At 38.5% G+C, this 27,963-nt stretch overlaps 1 protein-coding gene across 3 annotated transcripts in view; it reads left to right on the forward strand.

Annotated features, from left to right (window-relative positions):
* Positions 1–27,963, forward strand: part of LOC105561028 (mucin-16) — a 75,611-nt gene that overhangs the window by 6,493 nt on the left and 41,155 nt on the right. Inside the window, exon 1 of one of the 3 annotated variants that reach the window (XM_012010652.1) lies at positions 3,953–4,410. The exons of the other annotated variants lie outside the window; for them this stretch is intronic. The gene's annotated coding sequence lies outside the window, so the exon portion shown is untranslated. Of the gene's footprint in view, positions 1–3,952; positions 4,411–27,963 lie in introns of those variants that run through there. 3 annotated transcript variants of the gene reach the window in all.

Consider the following 27,963-nt stretch of genomic DNA (forward strand, 5'->3'; position numbering starts at 1 on the left):
GGTTATACTATGTTCGTACTATCCCTTTCCCTCAGGTTGCTCCCCCCCCCCCCCCCCCACTGCCTCATAAGCAGTCTATGGTTAATACGTCTATGTCTATAACATACTAAAGTGAGTGATTCTATTGTTCTCGATGTCGCCGAGAGAGAGAGAGAGAGGTGCTGTTTGGTGAATCTCCGTCTGTTTCCCTATTGTTCGATTGGTTAACGATTTTCTATCTCACCTCATATGAATGAGATAGAAATCGCGAGATAGAAGATCGTCGACCAATCAGATAATAGAGAAAGAGACGGAGATTCACCCAACAGCACATCTCTCTTGGCGACATCGAGAACAATAGGAAACAGTAGGACCACTCGCTCCGGTATAATATAGAGCTCACTGGCAATTGCTAGTCTGATTCGGCCTTAATTTTCATCTTTAGTCAAGCGCCGTTTCAGTCCACGTCAGAGCTGACGATGCCGAGCGCACGGACTCGTTGTCCCCGATTTTCATGTAAGAACGCGCCGGTTCCGTTGACGTTGCTTTAAAGGGTTAAAAATAAGGCGTAGCCGTCCATCGCCGGGCGATCGACCGTAAACTAAACGGCACGTATATATACGTATATCTTCACCAAAGGAAATTCCCTTCTAGTATACGGACGTGACTTCTTAAATGTTGACCTCTTAGCAACCGCGACTCGTGTCATCAGTAATGTGCGACAGGCGTCATTTATAACATCCCATTCGCGCAAAAGTACGCGAAATGGTCGCGAATTCGTTGAACGGAAACGACAGCGGGGTAAATCGTTTGTTATTGCGTCTGTTATTGAATTATTTATCGCTGAATTAAATGCAATTATTGAGATGGAGAATAACACGCGGCCCCGCTTGTCGCGTGTCGTTTAGTGTCGAAAATCTATCGATCAATTCCAAACGAAAATCTATCGATTAAAAGAATATATGTGAATTCAATTTAAATAAAATTTTATTTGATGAAAACAAATCAATCTCTATAGAGGCCCTCTACCACCCCCGCCAATTTCGATCGGCGGTCCTCTTTTTGTTTGCGATGTGATTTGTTACAGTTTTATTATTTATTTCATTTTTCTTATAATTCACTTTACAATGTATACAATATTATAAAAGAAATAATTACATTATAAAATCAAAACTAAAACATTATATCTGTACAATATAATATTTCTCTCAACGTTACATGTGAAATATTCGGTATATTACTATATGCGTACAATAATATAAAATTCTTGCAATGTAAAATATGTACATATTGCATGTTTGGGATAAAAAATATCCCGAAGGTATTTATTAACGATCTCTTAAAAGAAAATCAAATCTACAAAAATTTAAGTAAATTTAAAGTAAAAACTTAAGCACATACTTAATAACTTCCATTTTATTAATTATATGCATCCGGTTGCATATTTCTAATTTCTACAACTAATGTTGTAAAATTTAAAATAAATACAACAAAATTACAATGTAATGTTTCTAATAATTCTTTTAGCGTAATTTAATACATTTTATTAAGAATATATTAACTTATAGAGTTCTTTTTATTAAAAGTATATTTCCTTAATATATTTTATTAAAAGTATTTTATTAAAATAATGGCAAATATAATTATATTCAATAGTAATAGTAGTAGTTATAATTTTATTTATCTTTTTAATTATCGAGTTATATGTGTCCTCCGGTCCCTGCCTACTCGAATTCCTATCTACCTACCCGCGTTTCAACTTTTTGTTAATAAATTACAAATCTTTCGTTACAACCGCGACGCGATTTATAAGAGGTCCGATTTGGTGTTATACGCGCGCGAATAACAGGGATTTAATAGGGGTCTTTTTAATCTTGGACATATGCGAGAATATGTGAAGAAGATAAGAATATAACCCAGCCGAATTGTGGCAAATAAGGAAAAATGAACTTATTTCGTACAGCAACTTATTTACGTACTCCATTAAAGTGGCCAATATTGACCACTTATCTCGTCGTATTCAGCCTCCCTTCGTTGGGCCAGATTGGACCTACCATTCGTTGCTCCTGGCCATACAGTCTGGTCATTTTGACCAGAGATCAGGAAGGAAGAAAACTCCTTCCATAGTCGGTTTGTTATCGTCACCGACAGATATTTCGTACGGTTCGAACTATATACGAGCGTCAATCGTATCGAAATGCACGACCACGAGAAGTTAATTAAAGAACAAAATTAAGTTAAAAAATTTGCTGTATAAAGCTCATCAAATATATTTTTACTTCCGTTCTTTATTCGAGAATAGACCGTGATTGTCTCTTCGTGACTTAATCTCTAAATTCGAAATTCAAATATATATATGTATAGAGAAAGAAACAATTTACTTCGCGTTGTATTTATTTCAATTACATTCCGCGACTGATTAAAATTGATAATATGGATGAAATTAAACAATTAATGACTTCTTGAAAATTTTCTGCAAAACTGATCGCGGAGACCGATCGCGAAAATACGATGATGCGTGTAACTATGTATGTTCATACGAGACACATCTTGAAAGTGTATCGCGAGATACACATACATAATAAATGACGTGAGACCCAGAGAAAAGAAACTTTTCGTACAATAGATAGGCCGACAATTAAATATTCTAGTTAATCCATAATCTCAAGTAATATATGAAAATAATATAAAGTTTCAACGTTCTCGATAAAATATTTGAATCTTACGTCATATTATTTTACTCTTTACATAAATTTTTTAATGAAAAATGGATAGACTACAAGAGAGCTCGACGAATATTATATCAATAATATTCGTCATACTTTGCGTAAAAATATGTGATGTGTTGCAACAGGGCATCCAACCCTCTACAGTGAAGATCGCGATCACACCCTTTCATTAGATAAAATATATTAAAATAAATATGAAATGATGTTGTAAAATCTATCCATTTTGAGCAACGAATCTACGAGATAAACTACCATCTACATTCTACATCTACGATCTACGAGACGTAGATTCGTTGCCTCAGTAAAAGAGCTTCAGACTTACTATTCGATGCGCAGCAGCGGAGCTAGTTAGGTTAATTCTGTAACACAAAATATAGAATACATTAAAGCAATTTTCGAGAAAATTAATATTATAAAACATAAGTAATTCTTATGCTTATTAAGCAGTTTATTTGATTGGACATTTAGATGATGAATGCGCAAAAGATCTTCACGAGATTAAACTTTCAGAAAATTTAAATTATTTTTTGTTCTCTAATTATTATTTCGAAATTATCAAATTATGAAATAAAACGACTCGAAAATAAACTGGAAAAAAGATTAATTTTACACTAAATACAAATATTTACCTTAAAGCTGCTCCGCTGGCGCCCGATGCCTCTCCCAAGCCTCCTCCTCCACTCGGATTATCTTCCAGCACACTCGCGAAAACACAAAGATCGTTCGCGCGATTTTACACTTTGAAAGCCTTTGTCCAATTACACAAACGGCACTCCCGAACGCGACGAAAACACTGGAAACACTGTTATACGCGCACTTTTGTACGTATAAATTATTCAAGAGATTATTTCTTGGCAAGCGATTGATATATTATAATATTCGTTATCACTTAAATTTACCCGACGATTCGTGTATTACCTTGCGCTTTTAATCCGAAAGTGATAAACGTTTAACTTGGACCAAAGAAAAATTTAAAACACGACGTGAGAGAAATTTATCCGAGTTCGATTGATAAAAAAGGTATTATCGTTCGTGGATGTTTCGAAACTAATAGTTTATATATGTAATTCCCTTATCACAATTTCACTTCAAGTTACGCGTGATATTCATCTCGACACATTGCCGTAGAAATCAACGATATAACTACGGATCGCGACAATTACTTAAACGCGATTGACTTAATCGCGTTACGAGAAGCGACGCGAAGACACGCGGGAACGTACGTCTCGCTCGACTGATCCGCGCCGACTAATTCGGCAGAACATTTTAGATTGTTCTCGTCGTTCTCGACCGAGCTGTTTACGCTACTCATTTCCTGGAATTCGCGCTCGGTCTATGCTACGTCATTCATTGGAATCCGCTTGTTTTTTTGGCGAGGTGTTTACGACGCCGTACTCAAGATCATTCACGCGGCGACAGTCGAACGCGTCGGTTGTGCCCGCGCCGCGTATAGTGTTATTCTTTCTCGATACGCGTTTGCGACAATATATTGTAATATTTAATCTTCAATAGTTTAAATTGATACATCGGCGATTTCTGGTGATTAAAATTCGTGCCATCGGGTGAACTTACAAGGAATATTTTCTTACCTGTCGCGTGTGATTAATAAAATACTGTGTTATACAAAGTGCCACGAAGTCTCTATCATCCCACGGGGTTTGGTCAATCATGTCACGAGATTTGGTCAATCACGGCACGAAACGTAAGTACACATTTCATACGAGATTGCGAGAGATTAAATAGGAACGATTACTTTTAACATTTGGTAGAAAATTCGGTAATACTGAGGGAAATTATTATACATTTTTGATCGTGGGAGGTTCAATCTCTCTTTTTCGTACATACACAAAATTTATTTCGTGGCCGCAACTTGTCATGGGGTCTATCTTGCAATATCGGAGTTAATTACATACGGCAATATTTACTGTCATCCTAAGTGACGTGAAAGCATTTCTTATGTATAGTACATGATTGACATTTTCTTCGCCAGTGATAAATTACAAACGAATAATATTATTTGACTGGAACTGGCTGAAATTTTATTTCTTTTATCTTAAGTTATTCGTTACTATTATGCCACGAGAAATTACCGAATTTTGTCCCTTCTTTCGACAGAAGTAAAGTCAGCAGCGATACTATTTTTTTTTCTACTGGATTACTTGCTTGCGCCATTTCAGATTAGTTGACTCTTCTCTTGATCCGCGTGTCCGTGTCAGTAATTGAAATTGTTTCGTTCGTGTCGGTGCTCCGTTAATTATAAATTGCGTCGCTATGAATACGTCAAACATGATTTATTTGCAAATTACTATTAATGTGAGAGCGATTCGTATCACAGAGCATTGATGTGTAAAGTATAGCGATATCCTGACGCAGGATGAGAAATGCATTATGAGGTAATACCAGGTTACACATTAAGACGTTAACGTTAAGAAGACGCTGTTCATTTAACCATCGGTTACATCATAATGATTCTTCTGATTACATCGAACTTATTATACGTCTTGAAGTCGCACGTGAACAGAGAAAAACACAATAATGGGACGACTTTCTCCAGTCTGTAACAATTTAAAAAATTTATGCGATCATCACCTATACAGAGAGAATTTTAATTCAAAATTTAACCACGAAAATCATGTAATCGTGGGACAACACAAAATACAAAATAAATAAATTGAATGAATTATCTGTTTGTGGCAGCCCGTGACATTAACGTTCCATTCAAGCAACTTCATTTTCTTTAAATTCAACAGCATTCTTTTCGTGTGGCATTTTGAAGAACTTTATGAGAGTTCTTTGAACTTTATAGAGTTCTTTTTACCAGACATTTTACTAGTAAATGTATACTAAATATAATTATTAGTAAAATTAGTAAAAAAAATATAATTATTAGTAAACTACCGTGTCTCGTGATTATAAAGTTTCAAGAGACGCTAATAAAATTCTTGGAAATGCCATGTTGTCCCACGATTACATGATTTTCCGGATAAATTTTAAGAGAAAATTCTCTCTCCGTGTACAAATTCCTGAGATCGTTTATAAATGCATTATAAAAATGAGGTTCCAACATAAATTCTGATTATGGATTCGCAAACATCGCGAAACTATCGATTTCCATCTGGCCGCAAGCCTTCGCGATAATTGGGGCAAACATCGGAGTTTCTGTTTCCAGGTATTAGTGCCGCGCGAAACGAGAAAACAATATATCTTATTAATAACGTCAGTGTTTTCTTGACTATACCCCTGGCATTTTCAATAATACAGAAAATTTATTGCGAAAAATATTACCTCAGCCAGGGTTTGAACCTCCCTAGACTCTAGGCGGGCGTCTCACCAATTCGACCACCGAGGCATATGATAATATTTGTCGCAATAACAGTATAAAAATGTCTACGCGTCTATTTCGACTTTTTTGAACTGCACGCCGATAAGGATTGTCGGCCGTACGCATAACTGTCGAATACGCGATTTTTAAGTTCCCCCTCCTCGCCCCTTTCCCAATTGTGTGGGAATCACCATGTTTATTATCTTATTAATATTTAAAGATATTATAGCTGAACTGTTTATTGCACAGCAGATTTGAAAACGCGTTAGTGTAACTGGAAAGTGTAACGATAGAAGGGGTAAAAATATATTTCTTGACAATATACAATATTCCATGCGGTATGCGAGCATATTGATTTGTGCGACGCGCAGGTCATTAATTGGCCAAATCCAAAATCCGCGCAACGCGGCATATTTATACAAAAGCACGTCCGTTAACTATGTTTCGGCGTTAATTACGTTGATAGTTTTTGAATGCGGCTAATTTGAGTCCCTTCGTGCCGCAGGGAGCGAATCCGCTCTGAAAATGCCGCTCATTGAAATGCACGAGATATCGCGCGCGACTCCGCAAACGCCAGCGAGGGCTGTTTACCGGCCGCTCTCGAAGTGCGAAATAAAATCAATTTGACTTTCCTTCGTTAATAGGGATTCGATTTGTCGGATAAATTCACGGGAATTTAATGCGGCGTTTCGTAGATAAGAATTTTCCGCGCTGAAATCGCGACGCGCGATTTCAATGTAAGATAGCAGTTTTATCGAGGAAACCGTTTTCGTCGGAGACTCGAGATAATTAACTTCGCATTCTTTAATTTATCCACAATCTCCGATTTTCTTCTTTATCCTTGCTGAGATATAATTATAGCGCTGGAATGCAAACGTAAGATAAAATAGACGACAGTTAGTTTTCTGAGATTTCCGAGAAACGATATTTTATTTCATTTCATTAATTCGATTGCAGCTCCGCGTCTCTGCGCTTGTAAGACGCCGCGTATTCAAGAATCCTTAAAAGTTCGACGAATACTTAGAGTTGCACGTTGTGTTATGTAATAATCCTCGACTCGCCGGTAAATCAGCTAAAGAAATTTCCTTTGTGTCGCGTACACCGTCGCGCATCGTTGCATCACTATTTCTCTCGTAATATTCACAACGCCGCTACTCGAAAAGGCAATTCTTTCTTCTGGCGGTAAATCGATAAATGCGTATCATACGCATTCCGCAGATTTGATTTGGCATTTGCATAAAATAATTTTGACGAGTTAAATTCGCACAATGCTATTAATTAAATTGAACATAAATTGATTACTTTGTAATCAGCGAGCGACGCACTAGCACACGTTTATTATTTGTTCGTTTATTTTAGCAACTCTCACGTACTGGGATATAATGCAATTTATTAAGCTACAATGCAACGTTTAGCCTGTACGGATGTCGGGAAATATAGCGTCAAGTGGAACCTCAGTATCTGCATGTGTTACCCGATATCACCGCTTAATCGCGTTGCTTTCGGTTTTAGCGTTGCACTGCCACCGCTGGAATATTTCATAGTAATGGTACGCGAGCCTCGCACGCACTCATTCTTCCGCATCTCATAAATACAGTGGCGCACGTGACCGCGGAGAGTTCCCATCGTGCAATTATGCCCGTAACTTTTCCTCCGCCGCGCTCGTTTATCACCCACGCTTTTCGCACGGGCGATTAGCCGGTGGGAAAACGCTTAACACGCGATTAACCTTTAGGCATCGATGAAATGTCAAGCGATCGCCCCTCGTCCTTCTTCGAATTACGTGTTCATTGTTCTTTTTCGGAATTCTAAGTGGAAGGGACATGTAACAAACTTGATGATCTTTTAAAGGCGACGTTCACACGCTTCCGCCGGCAAAGAAGTTACGAAGACCGTTTCCAATTTTTCTCGAATGCGACTTTACAGAATGACCTGAATTTTTTTCTCAGTCGACGTCCGATTAATAGAGGAACAAAGTGGTTCTCCGTGTTTTCTCTGATTTTGAAAAAGAAATTACAGATTTGCGTGGCAAATAAAACTGTAATTTTATTTCTAAAATCAGAAAAGACACGGAGAACCACTCTGTTCTTCTATTAATCAAACGTCGACTAAAAATTTCAGCTCATTCTGTAAAACCGTTTTCGAGAAAAATTGGAAGCGGTTTTCATGATTTCTTTATGGGTACAAGCGACACATCGCCTTATTTTTTATGCTTATTTATTAACTTGTGAACCACGGCTTTGGAAAAACCAACGCCAAGTGTATTAAAATTAGCTAGCAGATTCCACGTTCTGTATTACTGTCACTTGGTCACACATTTTTAAATGTGTTTTTAAATGTGCATATATAACCTAGCGTATCAATGCACTTGATCAATAATGCATTGAGTGATAATGTTTTATGAAAAGTCATATGAATTTATAAAAATCAAAGGGGCCAAAGCACCCACACTAATCGCTTCTTCGTGCAGAAGCCACCTTAAATTTTTAGAAATGTATTTTGGACTGAAAACGTCTTTTTGGCCAAAATTAATTCAACTCCTACCAACTTTCGTTCGAAGGAAACTACCACTATCTTTAAAAAATATGTAAAATTGTTCTTTTTTTTATTAAAAATGCCGGTTTCAATTTCTTACCTTGTTTTCAATAAACCGATTCTTTTAATCTCTGCTTGCCCATGTTGCTGCTATTATACTTTTTTCCCAGAGCGAAGCGTCCAAAGGACGTTCTAGCTCGCAGACAAATCGCTTCTGCCGCGGTCACAACGCGCACCGTCGTTACTCAAAACAACCAAAGCTTTGTAACGATTAATCAGATAATGAGTTCCAGCGTTGTGGAATTTACGGCGTAATTTCACTTCGTTATTTAATGGTAAAGTGCCGCGCTGAAATTGCAATTCTGAAACGAGGATCTGGCGCCGGGCAAAGGACGCACTCCAATAACAATCGCGAAATACGCAACGGTACATCGCAACAAATACCGTTACTTTTACCAGGTTCCCCTATTATATTAGTTCGAATTTACTCGCAGGTAATTTTCCTGACAGAATTTTTGCAGCGCACACCACTGCGAGAATGTAAGACGGTTCTGCGCGCCGAACCTGCGAAAATGACTCAGGCGATTTCAGAGGAAGCTTGAGTCATGATTTATGAGCGGTCCGCGCGAAGATTGCGCGATCGCGCTCGCCACGTTTTACTCGCTGTTGTTTTTTTCCAAGCGCTTCGCCTGTTGTCGTGCTGATTATCCGTTTTTTTTTAAAGCAGCACAGTGGCTCGCGGTATCTAGACTGTTAAGCGCACAAAGTGCCCAGATAACACTCGCGATACGAACTCCCGGTCGATACGAACAAGAGGAGACACCTGCAATCCAGCGCTCGTGCGATAATAAAATGAAGGAAAAATAATACGCGATAACGTTGACTTTTCATTCTGAGTCACGACGTGACGCGAGCGGCGTCGCCGGCGGCTCTGGGACGCGCATCCGAGACGACGCGAGCATGCGAAATCACGTTAACCGAGAGAATGCATCCGCGTTGCATGCTAAGCATTTCCGCCGAGCAGATTTTTATCTCTGTTCTCTCGTTCCGCCATCGGATAATCTACGCAACTGCAAACATCGGATTAACACAATATGCAGGTGATCCCGTTTTTCACGCTGTCGTTACTCGGATCGATTCCAACTGAATTTTGCCCCTGTGAATTCTTTTATGAAACTTTAAAAATAAAGAACACATTGAATTATGAAAATTCAAATTAATTAGTTTGGAATATTTGAACTTGACTGGTCGAATAAAAATTCGAGGTAAACGTGTACCATGCATAAAAATTATTAGTAAAGTGTATAGTAAAATTTCAAAAATCTCTCATAAACTCACAAATAGATTTAATATCGCCAGTAGTTTAAAACCGATGATATGTAGTTTTTAAAACTGTCTACACTGGCCAATGTTTTAATTTAAAAAAAAACGACGTTTCGGTCCCAGATTTGGACTCTTTTCAAGTAATCTGCAAACTTACATAACTCAGCACTAAACTTTTTTCATATATAAAAGGAAGAAAGTAATTATAACGAAAGCAAACCGTAAAATCTATACGCGTTCATGAAGTCTCAACTCTCACAAAATTCTTCAAAATGGCATGTTATCCCACGATTACGTAATTTTCAGGGTAAATTTTAATAGAAAATTCTGCCCGTGTAGAGTCTCAAAGCTAGCCGAAGTCTTACTTCAATAACATTGCCATTTACAGATAAATATTGTAGACATATTCCGTCGTGTCTTCATTAAGGCGAAGTCGACTCTCCAAATTGGTCAAAGAAATCGTAGATGGGAGAAATCTAGGACACTACGCGTAGTCCGTCTGTGTACCAAGCTTCAAAACGCTGCTTATCAAATAACAATGAATATCACGGTCGTTTACGGCGCAACAGTTCTGATCTAAAACGCGATAGGAGTCAGCCGACACGATTATCTGCAATTTTCAGGCTTTTTAATCAAGTTGCAATCATAATATATCACGATCGTGCGTTTCTGCCATTTGTATTTACAATGAGCGCTGCAGGAGAATCGAGGTTCCCCGCTAGATCGATCGCCAATCGATTTGCATGTATTGCGTCAATCCGAGAAACGATCTTTTTCTTACCTCCAGTTCCACTTCTCGTCGGGTTGTCGCTATTCTACACGTCGAAAGGCGAGACACCTCGTTCGGACGGTCCAAAGGGACGGGTCCGAAATCTTACGGGATCCGAAATGCGCGAGTGTGCGCTCGTATGTGTGCCATGCGGACACACGCGAGAGGTCCCGTTTTAATCTCCGTTGATAAATATCTCTCATACAGCGCGCTGTATATTTCAGCCGGCTCGGAAAGGATATTACGCAGTTGAATTTCTGTCCGAGATTCTTTTTTGCCCGTCGCCTTTTATATCGGACTGAACACACAGGCGCGCGTTTTTGCAGAGCAGCACACGACGTTGATACCCCGACGCGAATTTATATTGAAAATGTCCTGCGTCGCGCGTTGGAAATGCAAACCGAGAAACTCGGACTTTGGAATATCGTGGAATGCTTCGCGCGCCATACGACGCGCCTCGAGATTTCGTTTCCCGATGCGGGAAACGATCTAAGGTTTATCAGGTGCTCTCGGTTATTCGCAAATTTGTTTTTTCAACTCTTGTCACTAATATAGTTTTGGATAAGAAATGATCTAATGAATGCTTTTTAAAATTAAATAATGCTGATGATGAGAAATATCAGGTTAAAGGTATAATAATAAATTATTTTTGCAAATCCTACTTTGTGAAATCTTCTTTTCACGTCAAGTTTCTCTAAGTCGGTTTAAATTACGTGTCCCTTGAAGAATAAGTAATGTCTCAAAAATTTCGAGAAATGATTTCTTCTGTTCATATTCGTTACTCGTGAAGCTATTTTTGTATTTCCTTCTAAATTTCTTTTTTCCTTGAAAATAAAATTGGGGAAGATTTAAGCCCGTATTCATAGCCAGATCTTGTATTCAAACCTGGGATCTCCTAGTCTAAATATAGCATCTAAAAATGTCAAATTGTAGCATCCTTGTTTCTTGTTTAGTTTTAATCTTAGTTATTTTTGCCTCAGCCGGTCTTTCCGTGTAGCAAAAATGTCACACGAGTATCACATCGATTGCCACACTGGAAAGAAGTTTTGCTAATCGTGGTTTGCTAAATTGCTGTCGTAACTACAAATTTCTAAACCACAGCAAACGGTCGGGTGTCGCAGAAACTACGTACACAGGCACAGCAAAATATTACACAAGCGTAGCAAAATATTGAGCTGTCGCAACTAAATATTGACTATCCATACTTTACAACTGAAATTTAGTTACCACCTGCAGTTTATTTTTCGTCCGTGCACTCACGGCGCTCGACAGTCGAAAGAATGAAACACCTTGTATAGTCGTGGCAGATGACTCGTCAGTACAAAGCAATGCGTGGAATGCACGCTGCCGTCTTTCACGAAACCTTTTCTTCTTCGTCGTCGGGAAACGAAGCTCCAACACGCGACGCTACACTTTGCGGCGGAAAACGCAATTACCGTGATACCCTTTTCCTTGAAAAAGCAAATATTATCTGGCGCACCATCAAATTTAGTAACAAACGCGCGTGGCTACAAAAATGTGACGTCGTTCCCATCGTACAGTATTTATACCTGGCGGTACGTTGGTCTCGTTATTTTATTTTCCCTTCCATTAAGGTACATTTAGGCCGGCAGCTTTTTACGTCGATAATTACCGATTAATGGGAGCAAAAATTGTGCGAGTTGAAATATGTGGGACGAAACACGCCCCGGAAACATTTTTTTATAGTCTTACGCTCTTGACACTTTAGTGACACTTAATAATGCTTGCCGTTACTGCAACATTTTACGAAGCTTTGAACCTTACGATCCTGTAATTTTCTTCGTTTTAAGATGGCCTTATAAGAGCTAGGCAACCTCACGGATTAATTTACGTTGGAGTTTGCAAGCACTTTAATCGCCCCGAGCAGTTTATTCTATACCGATATCGATCGAGTTTCACGGCAATTTTTACGCTCAAGGGAGCTTTCTCTACAAATGAAGGAAACTCATTTAAACGTATTTCCCTGTGCTTACACGCCCTACGCTTGCACGGCTTCTCACGTGCTTCTCAGCCTGTTATCTTTCGCATGCCTTCCCGTACGCATACCTCCACGTCACAGCGTGACACTCTCTTCACGAGTACACGCAACGCGAGCACCATTACGATTTTTAATTCGTGCCCCCGTAGGGCCGAGGGCCCCGGGCCCTTAGCGCGCAACACGAAAATGCAATAATCTCGCACGGGCTGTGGGAGACCGCCTGCAATTTATGCAAACAGAATCACGAGGAAAACGATGTTCGTGGAAGACAATAATGATCAGTGATAGCGATGATTAATGCATGAGTCTTCAACTTTATAAACGTTTCTGTTGCTCTCAGTAACCCCAGGCTTTTTAGGATCGATATTAAAACGTTATTAAAATATAATGTCGCTCGCGTGTTTGCACGTTGTGCTTTTAATTGCAAAATACTTTCGGCAAGCTGTCGACAAAATTCATCCGGATTCTAAAAAAAAATTCCACCGAGTTTTGATATTTATATGTGAAAACGTTAATACTTTTCAAGAAACCGATGTGGAAAATTGCTAGACGACGCGTGGCTGGTAAACTCTAATTAAAGAAATTTATTGCAAAATTGCGAAAAATATTGCCTCAGGGTCTGAACCTGGACCTGGAGCTACACTCTAGGCGGTCGTCTCACCAATTCGACCACTGAGGCATGTGATAATATTTGATGGCATCTTCGCATTTATTTTTCTGCTAGAACTGCGCGCCGATTCGGGTTGTTGGCTGTACACAATAAATTTCTTTAATTAGAATTTGCGAGCCAAGCGTTGTCTAGCCATTTTCTACATTGGTTAATCATGTACTGGCGTCAAATAATTCCTTTACGACTTCTCGAGAAACTCGTGTGAAATGAGAGGGAGAATGTCATCGAAATACAATACGGAAGAACTTATATCGCGCAAGAACTTTTCACGAAGGAGTTTTCGATATCTTTGAACCTATTGTTTACATAGAAAAGAAATTGAAGCGACGAGTGTACGATGTACCTCAAGTTTGAACTTTTCGATTTATATACTTGAAGCGAGAGAACACTCACTCGCTCGTCTTTACCGGCGTTTTACCGAGTGATATTATTTTTATATCTGTTATTTTAACGCGCGCTCTCTCTCGATGTCATTGTTTGCGTAATGCCGAGCACAATGAGTCATTTCATTTTACGATCAAGCGGGGCTATTCCTTCGCATTGCCGACAGAGGCGTCGGAATTAATATCTATGACGACACGGGTGCGCATATACGAGTGTGTGTATATAGACAATGTATATATACGTGCACACACAACACACACATGTCCGATTGAGCTCAAAACCAATTTCGAGCCAATCAAAGTTGCGGTCGTACATACGCGGTACCTGCGCCACGTAAGGGAGTACATGGAAATATAGCCCATTGTGGCGCACAGTGCGCACCGACTTGATCACGTCCGGGAATGGAAACCTTGCAAATTGGAGCAACTTTCGCTATTACATATGGTGGGTACGTCTTCGAATCGCGGGACGTTTCTGCTTCGCGTGCAGTTTGGGTTAGTTTGGGCAGGCTCTAACGATACGAACCACACGAATACGCGTTTTCAGGGAGATATAAGTAATTATATTAGTTGGTCGATATCTTATCGAGCCAGCTATTGAAGCGGTTTAGTCATTGATTATCGCAACTTGCATACTGCTTGTTCGTGCGACGAGCAATAATATAATATTTTAGGAGGTGTAGGCGTATCTTTTTTTTTTAAATATCCTCTGGATGAATCTAATTATTGTTTAAAATTGAAAACTTTTTATATTTACATGCTAAAGTTTGCATTAAATTACTGTATGAACGCGAAAAATAAAATTTTCACCGTCATAGCTAATCATGGTTTGCTAAAATCGTTTTGCTACCGTAACTATAAATTTCTAAACCACAGCAAAACGGTTCGCTGCCGCACCTGATACATAGATACAGTAGCAAAATATTTACCACGAAGATGTTAGCTGCTCATTACAATTGAAATTTAGTACCGAGTGCAGCTACTTTTTTCCGTGAAAAATTTAACTTAACGTCCGAGAGATAAGATACGGGCTTGATTTGAACGTTTCGTGTATATTATAAAGTGTACACACACTGATAAAAACAATGTTCGCTACCATAGTTAATCACGATTTGCTGAAACTATTTTGCTGCCATAACTATAAATTTCTGAAACGGTTTGCTGTCGCACCTCATACAATAGACACATTAGCAAAATACTAGCTATCACAGCTCAATATTAGCTGTTCATATTTTACAACTGAAATTTAGTTACCACGTGCAGTTTTTATACATATTTTTCCGTGCGTATTTTACAACAGATACTATTATACGAAATGTATGACAGACGTCACGTGCGACTGCGCAAAATATCGCGAGAAAAATTCTGCTTTCCATGCGATCCATGGGCACGTATGAATTATTAACAAGGGAAATACGAACGATCGAAGGCGCGTATCTGAATAAATAATTTTGCGGCTGCTCTCTCTCTCTTTCGGCTGCTGAAACTTCGGAAAGTAGAACTAACGGTTCTTTACATTGATATCTAGCCTTGATACCGTATGAGTCACATCGACGTCAATAATATTCCGCCTGGCAATCAATGAAACGTTCACGTTAATATGTCACCAGACGCTGTAAGAGTACGTCGCATTAACACGCGATGCGACAATCGATTCAGTCTCACGATAGCACGTTCTACACGAAAATCTATTAATATTTAATAGGCGGTCCTTTCACTGCGACTAATTCAACGCGCCATCTTTTTGCATCAAGTGTCCAATGTCAATTATCGTAATAGAGACGCCGGTTCACCAAGTGGTACGTCGGGCAAGCTCGGAGCGATAATATATAATGTATCTCAAACGCTTTTTGTGGGCAGGCGAGATAATAAATAATTCCATCCAAGTGACGAAGGTACGTAGCGGTCTACATCGTGAAATATCGACGGCGGGAACTCTGATGCCTGTTGAACCGAAGATGTTATAGACTCGACCCGCGGCAACTTGAGCATTAATTCTGGTCGACTCGATTCTCTCGGTTGTCCGTCTATAAGACTGAAGCGTAGGTAGGAAGAAGCAGAAGGAGAATGACAAATCGGTGGCTCGTAGTTATCTAGTCCAGATGAGAAAGAATTCATGCGCGCGTGGCTGAATGATGGAGTGGTAAAAGAAGAGCGAGGGATCGGGGAGAAGTATACTTAGGTATTAGGTAGTTGGAAGAATTATAAAAATGCGGTCGGTTCTGAAATGACTATAAATTATAGTGAGACTGTGGTAACAGCAACCATTTTTTTTTCCTGTCAGTGTAAAGGCTCGGAGCGCGCGATCGTCGGGCAAACTCCGGGATCGCGTAAATGTTACGGCATCCGTTAATGGGACTCCGGTTACGCGTCACTTGACGAGCGTAATGAGCGCTTGCTTTCGTAATAAAATGATAACGGACCGACGAAACGAAATTTGCATTTGTAACGGGCTACGAGAAACGATCGTTCATAGCGGGGGTATATTAGCATAAATGTTATTTATTGCGACAAAGCCTGCTCGCAAGAGCGACCAAAGGGTGATTGTGTGCGCCGATCGTTGATCTGTCGCTCTGGGGTCACAGATGGACGTAAGACCCCATTGTGACTCGTAGAAATCCCATGATGATTGCAGAAGACGCGAGAAGAACGAGAGCGTGCTTATTGTTATTTTCAGCATTATAGAGGAAAGTCCCCTGTTATGAGAAGCTTCTGATAAGAGACAGCGGGTTTTCAACATCCAATTTCAATCTCTTTTCGCGACGATTACACGATCTAACGATAAATTCTTCACTAAAGCCAACGTCACACGGTACTTTTTTTCCTACTGGATTCCTTACGAGAACCAATCAGGATTTAGCCTAAAGTCACTAAACTTGAGATTAGTAAACTTTACTCTGATTGGTCAAATTTCAATCTAATCTCGATCTCAATTCGTAGTCTGATACGAGCTTTAAGTCACCTGCAAATCTCTGCATCCTTATTGGTTCTCGTAAGCAATCCAGTAGGAAAAATAATATCGTGTGCCGTTGGCTTAAACAGATTTCACTCCAAGGGCAATAAATTCATGGTGGAGCCAACGGGCGATGCCTATTAATTTAGCAGAAACCCCGCTATCTTATAATAGGGGACTTTCCTCTACTTGTCGATTTATTCATCGCGACGATAAATTTACTAATTTTATGTTTTACATTTGTTTTATATATTCCATGTTATATACATTTTGTGATATTTTTTTAACGAAATTAATGGCACTTTACTTATTTCCCCGTCTTTCGACTCAATTCATTCGACTTGCTAAAAACGTTGTCAGACAATTAGATAATTTCGCGATCTCTTTTAATTTATCCGCCTTGTGTTGCTTATAATCTATCTTGTGCAAATCAAAGGGTATAATTACGTTCTTTTTATCTGAAATAATCTAGAATTGAATTGCAAGGCGTAAGCGCACAGGTCTCACGGTAGGCGATATGTAAAAGTCTATCCGTTCCAAATGCACACCGCTGTATATATATTCGTTCTCGTAATACATCAAGCTTTTTTTACTATTCATGAGCGAGGTGTTAATCGAGGCGATGAATCGATATGCGCATACGTGTAAACGATGAAATAGATCGCCCTTGCGTGCCGAGGGAATGCAAGAAAGCTTTGGAGTCAGTCAGCGCGCGGTCATTATTCTCGCGTAATGATATGCATGTGTATCAGGCCTTGTTTTCTTCCATTTACACCATCATCTCGGTGAATAGACATCTGCGCCGCGCGGACAAAGAGTAACGAGTAGCCGCGACTTGTGTAATGGCATTAAATGTCAGGTCAAGTGACTGGCGAAGCCAGTCGAGGCTGCGAGCGGCCGTAGCCTCTCCGTGCGCTTTATTTCCACTGCGAATATAGCATACCTGCGAACGGCGCGCCTACTCCCATTCTCCATGGGAGCACCCGCGACTGGCGCGTTCGAATTGTTCATCTGGCGGAGCTTTTTATTGCCCGCTACGCGGTCAAAGGGAATTTTGCATGGCGCGCTCGTTGCGAAATATGCCGTGGGAGTCTTTGCGCGTCACGTTTACGCGTCACGTTTACGCCTTTTCTCGTTTGCCGTTTGGCAGGCAGGAATATTGCGAGTTAAACAAAATTTTATATATAATTAGTTCAATATTCTCCGAGGAAAAGTTAAATGCGTTTAAAACTATATTGAATCTGATACAAATGAAATATCATTTGCGACTATTTTTCTTTAACTTTAATGGAAAAGTTATTACGGCTAGCATTAAGTAATGAAAATTTCAACTCAACTCAGAATTAATTGATTGAAATTTGTCTCCATATAATTTTTATAGAGGACTAATTATATAATAAATATTGGACTATTTAAATTATATAAACTACTTCACTTCAAATTTAAATGGAGGATAAAGTTGAATATTCATGCGGCGTATGAATTCTTCAAAGTATGTTCAATTAGGTTTTACTGTTACTCGATATGGATGTATCTTTGCGCACGAATATCGGGCGCAATTGATTTTTCTCTGCTTAAAAAAGAAAGATAATAAAAAAAGAATCTTTGTGCACGGCCAGCATTTTTTTCGCACACGAGACGGACGACACTCGACCGAAAGGCTAATTGAGATATCGGAAAAAAATGTGGAAGGGGAATTGTGTCGCTAACAATTATTCCTCTATCGCAACACCTGTCCCATTATGTTCGTAATAGGTAGCCCATCAACCTTTAACATTTATGATTCATAGTTGAACCAATTACAGTTTTATTCATTAACCCTTTGAAGCATACATTTTTCTATTGAACTATTTTTTGTGAAACTTTGTATGCAAGGATTTTTGGGGGTCGCTGATTACGAATCCGTTATCAGATTTTCATAGTTCAAAATGGCGGATTCAAGATGGTGGAATTCAAAACTTAGAATAACATCATTCAACTATAATTCAACTATGCTAAGAAACATTATTTAGATATTATTAGAACCCATGGAATTTAAATTCCAGTTGAAAATTCTTATAGAACATAAAAAATAGCACACGTGAAATGGCGGATGCAAAATTGAAATTTGATAATTTCTTAAAATTTACTCATTCTTGGCACTAAGAATCCAGAGCTAACGATGCGGATGTGATGAGTTCCTAAATACCGTAATCAAATGAAAAGTTTCCGAGGGGAAACCGCCGACCAAAATCTTGTATGTACACGAATGTCCACTAATGCCTAGTGGGCATTACTTTATCTTATTATCTTATTTATCTTGTTTAATCTTACTTTATCTCATTTTATCTTTATAATGCTAAAAAAATGCCTAGTAATACCGCAAATCTGTACACCACAATGCCCTCAGCGGTTTCCCCCTGGCTTTATTCTTATCTATACCTCGATGAGTTTCAGGCTGTGTGAACTACAGCCTGAAACTCATCGATGTAGAGATGGGAATAAAGATTATGAAAATGTGAATCCTGCTTCTATGGAAGTCTGTGGTAGTACCACGGTCTTATATACAGGTCTGTAGTTCACACAGCCTGAAACTCATCGATGTATAGATGGGAATAAAGATTATGAAAATGTAAATCCTAGTACAGGGTCCAGGCATTAATAAATAAGACTGTACATATTGCTGTTGTGCATAAAAATAATTCTAAGGGACAGAGTATCCTTTAATTCACGGAAATTGTATCGCATGTGTATAAATACGTACGCATTTATAACATGCGCGTATATATATACGTATTTTTTACGTTTACGCGGGTATTTATAAACTGATGATATTAAAAAAGAATTTCACAATTTAAAATACGACGTAGCTGCTTGTAGGATAATTAGCAAGTAAAATCCACGATGTTTTATCGACATATTCCTCTCCTTTATTGAAGAGATCGGATTTAAATGGTTGCGACGTACATGCAGCAATTGTACATGTGATGCACATGTAGAGAACGGAATTTTCTTATACCTTACACGGCGAGGCAACGCTGTATTTTTGCTTGATATTCAAAAGAGGAATTTTCTATAGTACAATTTCCACAGAAGATTGCATGAGAAATGATTGCACATCTTGCTTCTTATATAAAATTCTTCTCTTTCACATCATGTAAATGCTCTTATGTAAGCGGGATGGTTTTATCTCGTTATCATTATTGATTTATGTTATACACAAAAGTGTATATGTACCGTGAAAATATCTTATATACATATACATGATTTACGTATGTTTATTACGTACAGAGATGTATTCTTCTTTGTCCTATATCTTACTATTGATTTTGCTAAATCGCCGATATCGGGAATTTATTAATAAAGAAAATTATGTAAAGAGGGAAAAACAGAAAACGTGAGTTCTCTCATACATATTCCAGTTTGTGTCGGCGAGTTTACGTTATAAATGTAATGCTACTTTGTTTGTATTAATTAAATTTTCTCATGTGCATAATCGCATTCGTAAAGCAGCTCGACACAAAGTTGCGCGAGTTGTTTCTCGGATTTCCTTGTTTGAGGATGTCACTTTCAACTTAATGAAAAATTCTCTCTAATGTAATGGCACAAGGACGAGATCGCGCAGAGAGTCTGTAGAATTGTTTCTCGTTTGCCGCTAAGAGATTCCTGCATCTGACGCGTTCTCCATCACCGGTTAATTAAAAATTTCCTGTGTACAATCACAGTTGTGCAATTAAAGCAGGAGGTGCGATTTTTCAATTTCCTAAATGAGATTTTCTCCCCTTAGTTTGCAATATCGATGGAAGTTGCAGTGGCTTCGAGGAATATTGACGGTCCAACCTTCCTTGAAAATTGCAAGGCACATATATTTTCCTTAAAGTCAAAATAAACGTGTCCCTTCTTTGACGAGGAAAGGCAGCAAATATTCCCTTTCTAAAGAAGAGATGTTAATAGCGCGAATGTCGTTAATATTGAACAGTTGAAGCCCCTTTTTCGCGATGCCGATTGGTTTTCTCGAAGCGCGGTGTGCTTCACTTCTCTTTTAGATTCATAGTAAATGAAGATTTGCAATTTAGAAATATACATTTGTATGTACACCCCAACTATTGAGGCAAAATCTCTAATCTTAGTAATTAGAATTTAAGTAACAACGATTTTTGTTTCGAAACATTTTCTCGATTGAACAGAATTAATCGTTAATTTAATCAATACCAATAAGTCCGCAGAATGATACACAAAACGTAGAAACAGCCACGGAACAAAGTAATGTAAGATATTAAGTACGGAATTTTCCATTGCGTAGGCAGGCCAACGAACTTTCAACGTTTTTCTTTGTTGTTTTTCACTCGGCGCGGTGACGTACGATGTTTTTGCGTGCCAACGTGTACCCGAAGGTCGCCGTGCTATCATTCGCTCGCCGAACGTCTAGTGCCGGCAAGCAGTGCGCGAGAGTCGCTCCGTACGTGGTATTACTTTTGCGTTATCGGTTTCCAAGACACGATCGCGATGAATGCAGGGATAAAACGCGATTGATTTGCACATCTTTATTAGTAACAAGTAACGTTCCTTGAAAATTATCTCGATTGACTGTTGCAATTAATAACAACTATAGATCGCTGGAAATTTCGCTCACCTAATTTATTTCGAGGATTAGATTGAATGACAAAGATTGTAAAATATCGTTTCGTTGCGGACTAATAATTATTTCTTTACCGCAGATTATGCTTCCGATGCTCGCGTTGCGTTTTATATCGCCAATTCGAAAGTGATTTAGCCATTATCCTATTCTTCCGAATCAAAAGTGCAAGTTGTTAGTTTGAGTAATTTATATGACAGAAAGTCTTGGAAACCGATAACGCAAAAGTTAATAATATTTCGTATGTTCGCGGTATTTCACATTGCGTACGGGAGTGCCGGAAATTTCGCGCGATCGATGATTTTCGCGAGTGTTGTGAGTGTTGTGTAAGTGCAACAAGGAACTCTGAGAGGAGGAGGCTTGGGAGGCATCGGGCAACGACGGAGAAATCGTGAGGTAAGTGTCTTACATTTTCATGTTATTTCATTTTTTTTATTTTAATTTTTAAATTGACGTTGCGCATACAATTATTTCTTTGCATGAATACAAATTCTTAAAAATATACAATATACTCAACTACAAACTGCGCGCCCGAAGCGCGCGTTTTGTCATTTCTAACCTTATTTAAAAACGCGTTTACAAAAACATTTTCCTTGACGTTGGATGAAATTATTTCATAAAACGATGTTAATGTCTTATAAATAAAGAATATTTCGCACAATTATCTCTCGTAATATCTGTCTTAATGGATAATTGACACTCGAGAAATAGTTTGCTCTGAAAAATTATAATATTATGTTTCCTTCCTCAATTTTTTTTCTACTGTTTCTCGAGAAAAAGCATGGTTGGGAATATTTCTACGTGCCCTTTTTTTCTCGGGTTAATTGCGACGTGTACCTGCGAGTTGTGTGACGAACTTTTCCCTCGTAGAAGTACGCTTATTTCCGGCGACTTTCTTGAAACCTCTTGAACCTACACTAGATTTTAACTCTTTCATATACACTTTGACAGCAAAGAGCCAATACCAAGTTTCCGGTACAGTACGACATGTACAGGCTTATTACCGATTACAACTTGAGAAGAAAGTAGCAATATCTTATTGCGCGAAATTCTTATACCACGTGATTTCGTATTGAATATTTCTCGAGGGAATTTCTTCCTTTATGTAACTTTCTCATAATTTCGCACGAAAGTAACGCACAAGAAGAAACTATTATAATTCCAATGGTATGATCAGATATTCGATTCGTTTCGAATAGCACCGTGAATGTTGGTCTTAAAGGATACTCTCAAGGAGAAAAAGGGGGAATTTGTAATTTCCACTGGGGAAATGTTACTCTAACATCGATTTATTGAGGGATCTGAGTCATCTTGAAGGTCGTTGCACCTTCAACTTACCCGGCTGCCACATTGCACTTGACGAGATTTCGCTGCTCGGGAGTAGCGAACGTCAGAACTGTGTGCCATGATAAGATAAGCCAATGTCATGTACTGCTTTAAGTCACACGTTGCTGACGATTTGGTTATTTGGCGCACTGCAAGGACTTGGTCGATCTTGATCGACCATTTCGTATCTGATAGCAGCACTGCAAATGAAATGACGGCACGATTTTTCCAGAGTTAACATGAAAAAAGAAAATCGCTAGCATTCTAATTCCCTATCGATGCCTGCCTCTACGTGTGCAATTATGGAATTTATTTGCCAATGTCTGCTTATTGAGTTATTGAATTACGATATTTCTCTCGGGTGATAAAAATATTGATTTAAAATGTTTGGTAACGTATATGTAAACCGATAAAGACCTTTCCATGGCGAGCAATTCTATTTTTAATTCTGAAATTTAATTAAACCACGCAAAGAATTGTTTGACGCCACTACATGGTTAACCAATGTAGAAAAATTGCTGAACGACGCTAACTGGCAAATTCTAATTAAAGAAATTCATCGCGAAAAACATTATTCGGTCAAGGTGTATAAATAACGTAAAAAATTATTTGGCGCAAGTACATGATTAACCAATGTAGAAAAATTGCTAAACTACTCTAACTGACAAATTTCTACATTGTTTTTCGCAATAAATTTCTTTAATTAGAATCTGCCAGTCAGCGTCGTTCAGCAACTTTTCTACATTGGTTAATTAAACAAGTTTGCAGTTGCGTATCGAAACGGAGCATGTTAAACGAATGATTGGGTATTACTCGCGCGTTTGCCCGTCCGTGTTCGATTTCTAAGCTGTGGCTCGGTTTGAAAGCGACTCGCAGCAAGTCGCCGTGGCACACATTACGTGTTACGGCCGTACGTGTTAAGGAGAAGCCGGAAGCGTCTATTTTCAATCGCACGTCAACCACATCCGGCAATTCTCTATATTAGTACCGTACTATTCGAAAGATTCCGTCGTGATTTGTCACGTGAATATATGCGCGCGCGCGACGCATTAAATCAAACACATTGAAGTGCCATGGACGGCTATCTCGCTTGCAGATTAACACGATAACGTCGCCAGATAATCCTCTTATTAGGGCGCCAATTTGGTACTCGCCGTCGCGAGGCGATGGCTAATTCAAAAGTATTGAAATGAAACGGTCGTTTTACAATCGCGACACAAGTACCCGTAACATTTTAACACAATTAATATAATTTTTTTATAGTTTTAGATATTAAATATTATTATTTGCGCCATAACATAAATCATTATTAATTAGTGATATATGAGTCATCACTAACATTATCATTTAATTCCTGAATTAAAAATAAAAATATACAATCCAAAAATATTTTTCATGCGTACATAGAAAAAAAATTTTTAATTGCATTTCGATCGCTTATTTCTAATACTCACAATGTTAATGAAATCTTAATGCGCCAATAAAATGATATGCCAGAGATAAAAAGTGAAGATGCGATTTTAAAAGATTACATCTTTCTCTCTTCGATAAATCAAGTCCCATTGAAATTACATTCTAAACTAAATTTTGTCAGCAAACATAGTTGACGAAGGAGAAACGGAGGAGCATATTGATTACAATTTTGTAGAAAAATTATATGCAATTTTTGAAAATTTTAAATAGTTTGAGTTATTAAAATTAAATAAGAGTATTTTACTTACTACAGGAAAGTCCTCTATTACGAGATAGGAGTCTAATATGAGATACTAGTTTGTCGAAATTCAATCACAAATCTTTTTTCGTAACGATTACGCGAGTAATTTCTCTCCAAGAATAATTTATTCATGGTTGAACCAACAGACGATGCCTATTAATATAACAGAAACTCCGTTATCTCATATTAGGAGCCTATCTCTAATAGGGAACTTTCCGCTACTACTTTTGTCTCTCGCAGTTTTCAAATGTTCGATATATTACCAACAAAGACAAAGAAACATTGCAAACGCGTTTATTTCTCCAGACTAAACCACAAAGACAATTTCCATTGTGTCCAGTGGCCGTGTCTCGCGTTTCGGAGAAAGAAATCACGTTCGACAGCGTCAAGCTTCCGTTACTAATTGCGTCATCGCCGTATTGTTATTGCTTTTGTCATTATGATTGTTTGGTTTAATTGCAATTGTGGGGAGGGAGATAAAATCGCGGCGAAATATCAGTTTCGCCGAGTGCGAGCTCCACTGCCGCATTCGATATCTCGTGACGACGAAATGTCTCGCGGTTCGTCGGAGTGCAAACCGGAGAGACCTACGTCAGTCTTGCTATAATCGTTACGTTTATAAGGGATCTCCATTAACGTAATTGAAATAATTCTCTACAGTATCGCTTTCTCCGTTTATCGATGCGAAAAAATGCCTGTACTTACAGCAAGAAAACTACTTTTTTACAAGTTTTCTTCAAACGCCACAATCAATCACGATTTTTGTCGATGCGACGTGTTAAACCGCATCTTGGTGTAAAAATGGTATGAAAATTCATCTCTCTCCGTTTGCAAACGTACGCCATTACATTTGCATTTATACGGCGAATCTGAAAAAAGAAAATTGAGCATTGCAAGAGTTTAAGCGAAAAAGTGAATGAAGGAGGAATAGATAAAAGATTCATATTTTTGACTAAATATAACATTACGTTATGTATATGTGCCACTTGTTTATGTATCAATGCGATATTTTCGTTTGTTAAACCGAGGTATTTTAGCGAGCAGTGCGGAAATGAATGTTTAAACGACGAACGAAGTGTTTATGTTTTTAACCAGAAATAATATCGCAATATACGTAACACGTGCTTATGTATTCCCTTTGTTCGTCGCACGTGGAAAAATTGATATTAGTCTTTTGAAAGCTTTATCCTAGAGTGCAGTTATACGCGAGTGCATCGAATAAAGGAACCCTGGCATAAAGCTAATATTTAACAACTCGCGAGAAATAACGCGTGATTGCAAGGCGCTGGTATGAAAAGAATATGAAAAGAATATCCACCACGAGTGCAATTACGGTAGCTACCACCAATTGCTTCCGAAAAATAATTGCGCTCGCGCGAATTCTTGTATTCTCTTTTTGAATTTAAACTCCTTCCGCCTCTTTTTCATCTGTTTGCCAACGCGAGAAAGGTTCGATTCAGTGTTCTACTTTGCGATTCGCCGTATATAAATGAAAATGTACTAAACATGAAAATAATTGTGATGTACGTCTGCAAGCGGAGAGAGATAAATTTTCATACTATTTTTACATCAGCAGTGACGCTCCGACATGTATACACGCGTTGATGAATTTCGACGATGAACCGCACTTGAGGGCAAAGAGAACCAAAGTTTACCTTTCAAAGAACCGTGGCTGCTATCAGCTCCACCGTTGCTCTCTCTGTTGTCTTAACCCGGAGTAAAATATTATTACAGTGTCAGCGTACTCTCTTCTCTCTCATTACCGAGCGTTAATATTACGTTATATAACATTTAGCTACACGGTGAACGTATTCTCGGATGGTAATTAAGGATAGACTGTCAAACGGATGTCATTGTCATAACATTTTGTTAAATAATACTTCTCTCTTTCTCTCTCTCTCTCTCCCCTTTCTCTCTGCTATGTATTTTATTAGGCGAGTTGGTACGTCTACATTTAACTTAAAAAACTTTACACACCATTTATTTAATTGCAACTCGTTATCTGCAAATATTAACAAACATAACTTTTATATATATTTCTATTCTATTAAAGTAAACAAACAACATAGTTTATGTGAATTTTATTCGTCTTGATATTACAAAATTATATGAACAAATATAACTTTTATATATTTCTATTCTATTCTATTAAAGTAAAAATATTGGATTGGCCAATTCCGTTCGTTTCTTTATCAATAGATGACTGTCAGATGCACTGAAAAGCATCTTTAGTCCAAATTTTGGAAGCATATAGTCACTTGGTAGGTGATACTTCAACGTACAATTTAAAAAAAAGCATTTCCTGTGTTTGGCGTCATTTGAAAGATAAATAATCAAAACGAACATTTTCGGCATATTATACGGTTTTATTTTTAAAAAAGCAAAAACCAGGTGCAAACCTGTAAAATATACGTGTGGCAAGGACGCCGCGAAGGAACGCGTATCACAGAAGTGATTCGCGAGATTGTATTGCATCAATTGTTAATCGACACCCATCCACGTTACACGACGCGAGATGTTCTCCAAATATCGAAATCGAGCGTGAAAAACAATTTGCATCAATTTGGCTACGTTACCCGGCCCGATGTTTAGGTTTCGAACAAATAGAGTGAAGTTAATTCAATTCAACGCATTTATATCAGTGATTCAATCAGAAAGCGTGAGAAAAGCGATCCATTTCTGAAGCGAAAATAGTTGACGGGAGAAATAGATCTTTTACGACAGCGTCGGGCTCAAAAGATTGCAGGGGCAACGCGGCGAACCGCAACAAACCATTTCGAAGGCAGGACTTCATCCGAGCAAGATCCTGCTCTCAATTTGGTGGGATTGAAAAGGTATTGTGCTCTATGAATTGCTTCCGAAGAACAAAACGATCAATTCGAATGTGTACTGTAGCCAGTTGGACAAATTGAACGCATCGATCCACGAGAAGCGTCCAGATGTGGTGAATCACAAGGGTGTCGTCTTTCATCACGACAATACTAGGCCGCGCAAATCTTTGTAAACCCAGCAAAAATTATTGCAGCTGTACAGAGAGAATTTTCTCTTAATATTTACCCAAAAAACCACGTAATCGTGGAACAACATTTCGAGGAATTTTGAGTTTTTTCAATTTTACCATACATTTTACTAGTAATTATACTTACAATTGGTGTATAGTTAACTAGTAAAATCCCTTTCTAAAAAAGGCATGTTATTGATATTGTTGTCGCTTTTCCGCGATGTTAATTGGTTGTTGGTTGTCAATGACAATTCCCTGTCGCTTTTCGGCTCTCTGAGCTAAGATGGAATAGGTCACATCTCGGCTCTCTGAGCTAAGATCGAAGTAATCGCTTCTCGGCTCTGTTAGCTAAGATAGAATATGTCGTATCTCAGCTCTCTGAGCTAACAATAAGATCAAAGTAATCGCTTCTCGGCTCTCTGAGCTAAGATGGAATTAGTCGCTTCTCGGCTCTCTGAGCTAAGATGGAATAGGTCACATCTCGGCTCTCTGAGCTAAGATCGAAGTAATCGCTTCTCGGCTCTCTGAGCTAAGATGGAATTAGTCGCTTCTCGGCTCTCTGAGCTAAGATGGAATAGGTCACATCTCGGCTCTCTGAGCTAAGATGGAATTAGTCGCTTTTCGGCTCTCTGAGCTAAGATGGAA

The sequence above is a fragment of the Vollenhovia emeryi genome, unplaced genomic scaffold, assembly GCF_000949405.1.
Source record: "Vollenhovia emeryi isolate VEMERY1.0 unplaced genomic scaffold, V.emery_V1.0 DF939214.1, whole genome shotgun sequence".
NCBI lineage: Eukaryota > Metazoa > Arthropoda > Insecta > Hymenoptera > Formicidae > Vollenhovia > Vollenhovia emeryi.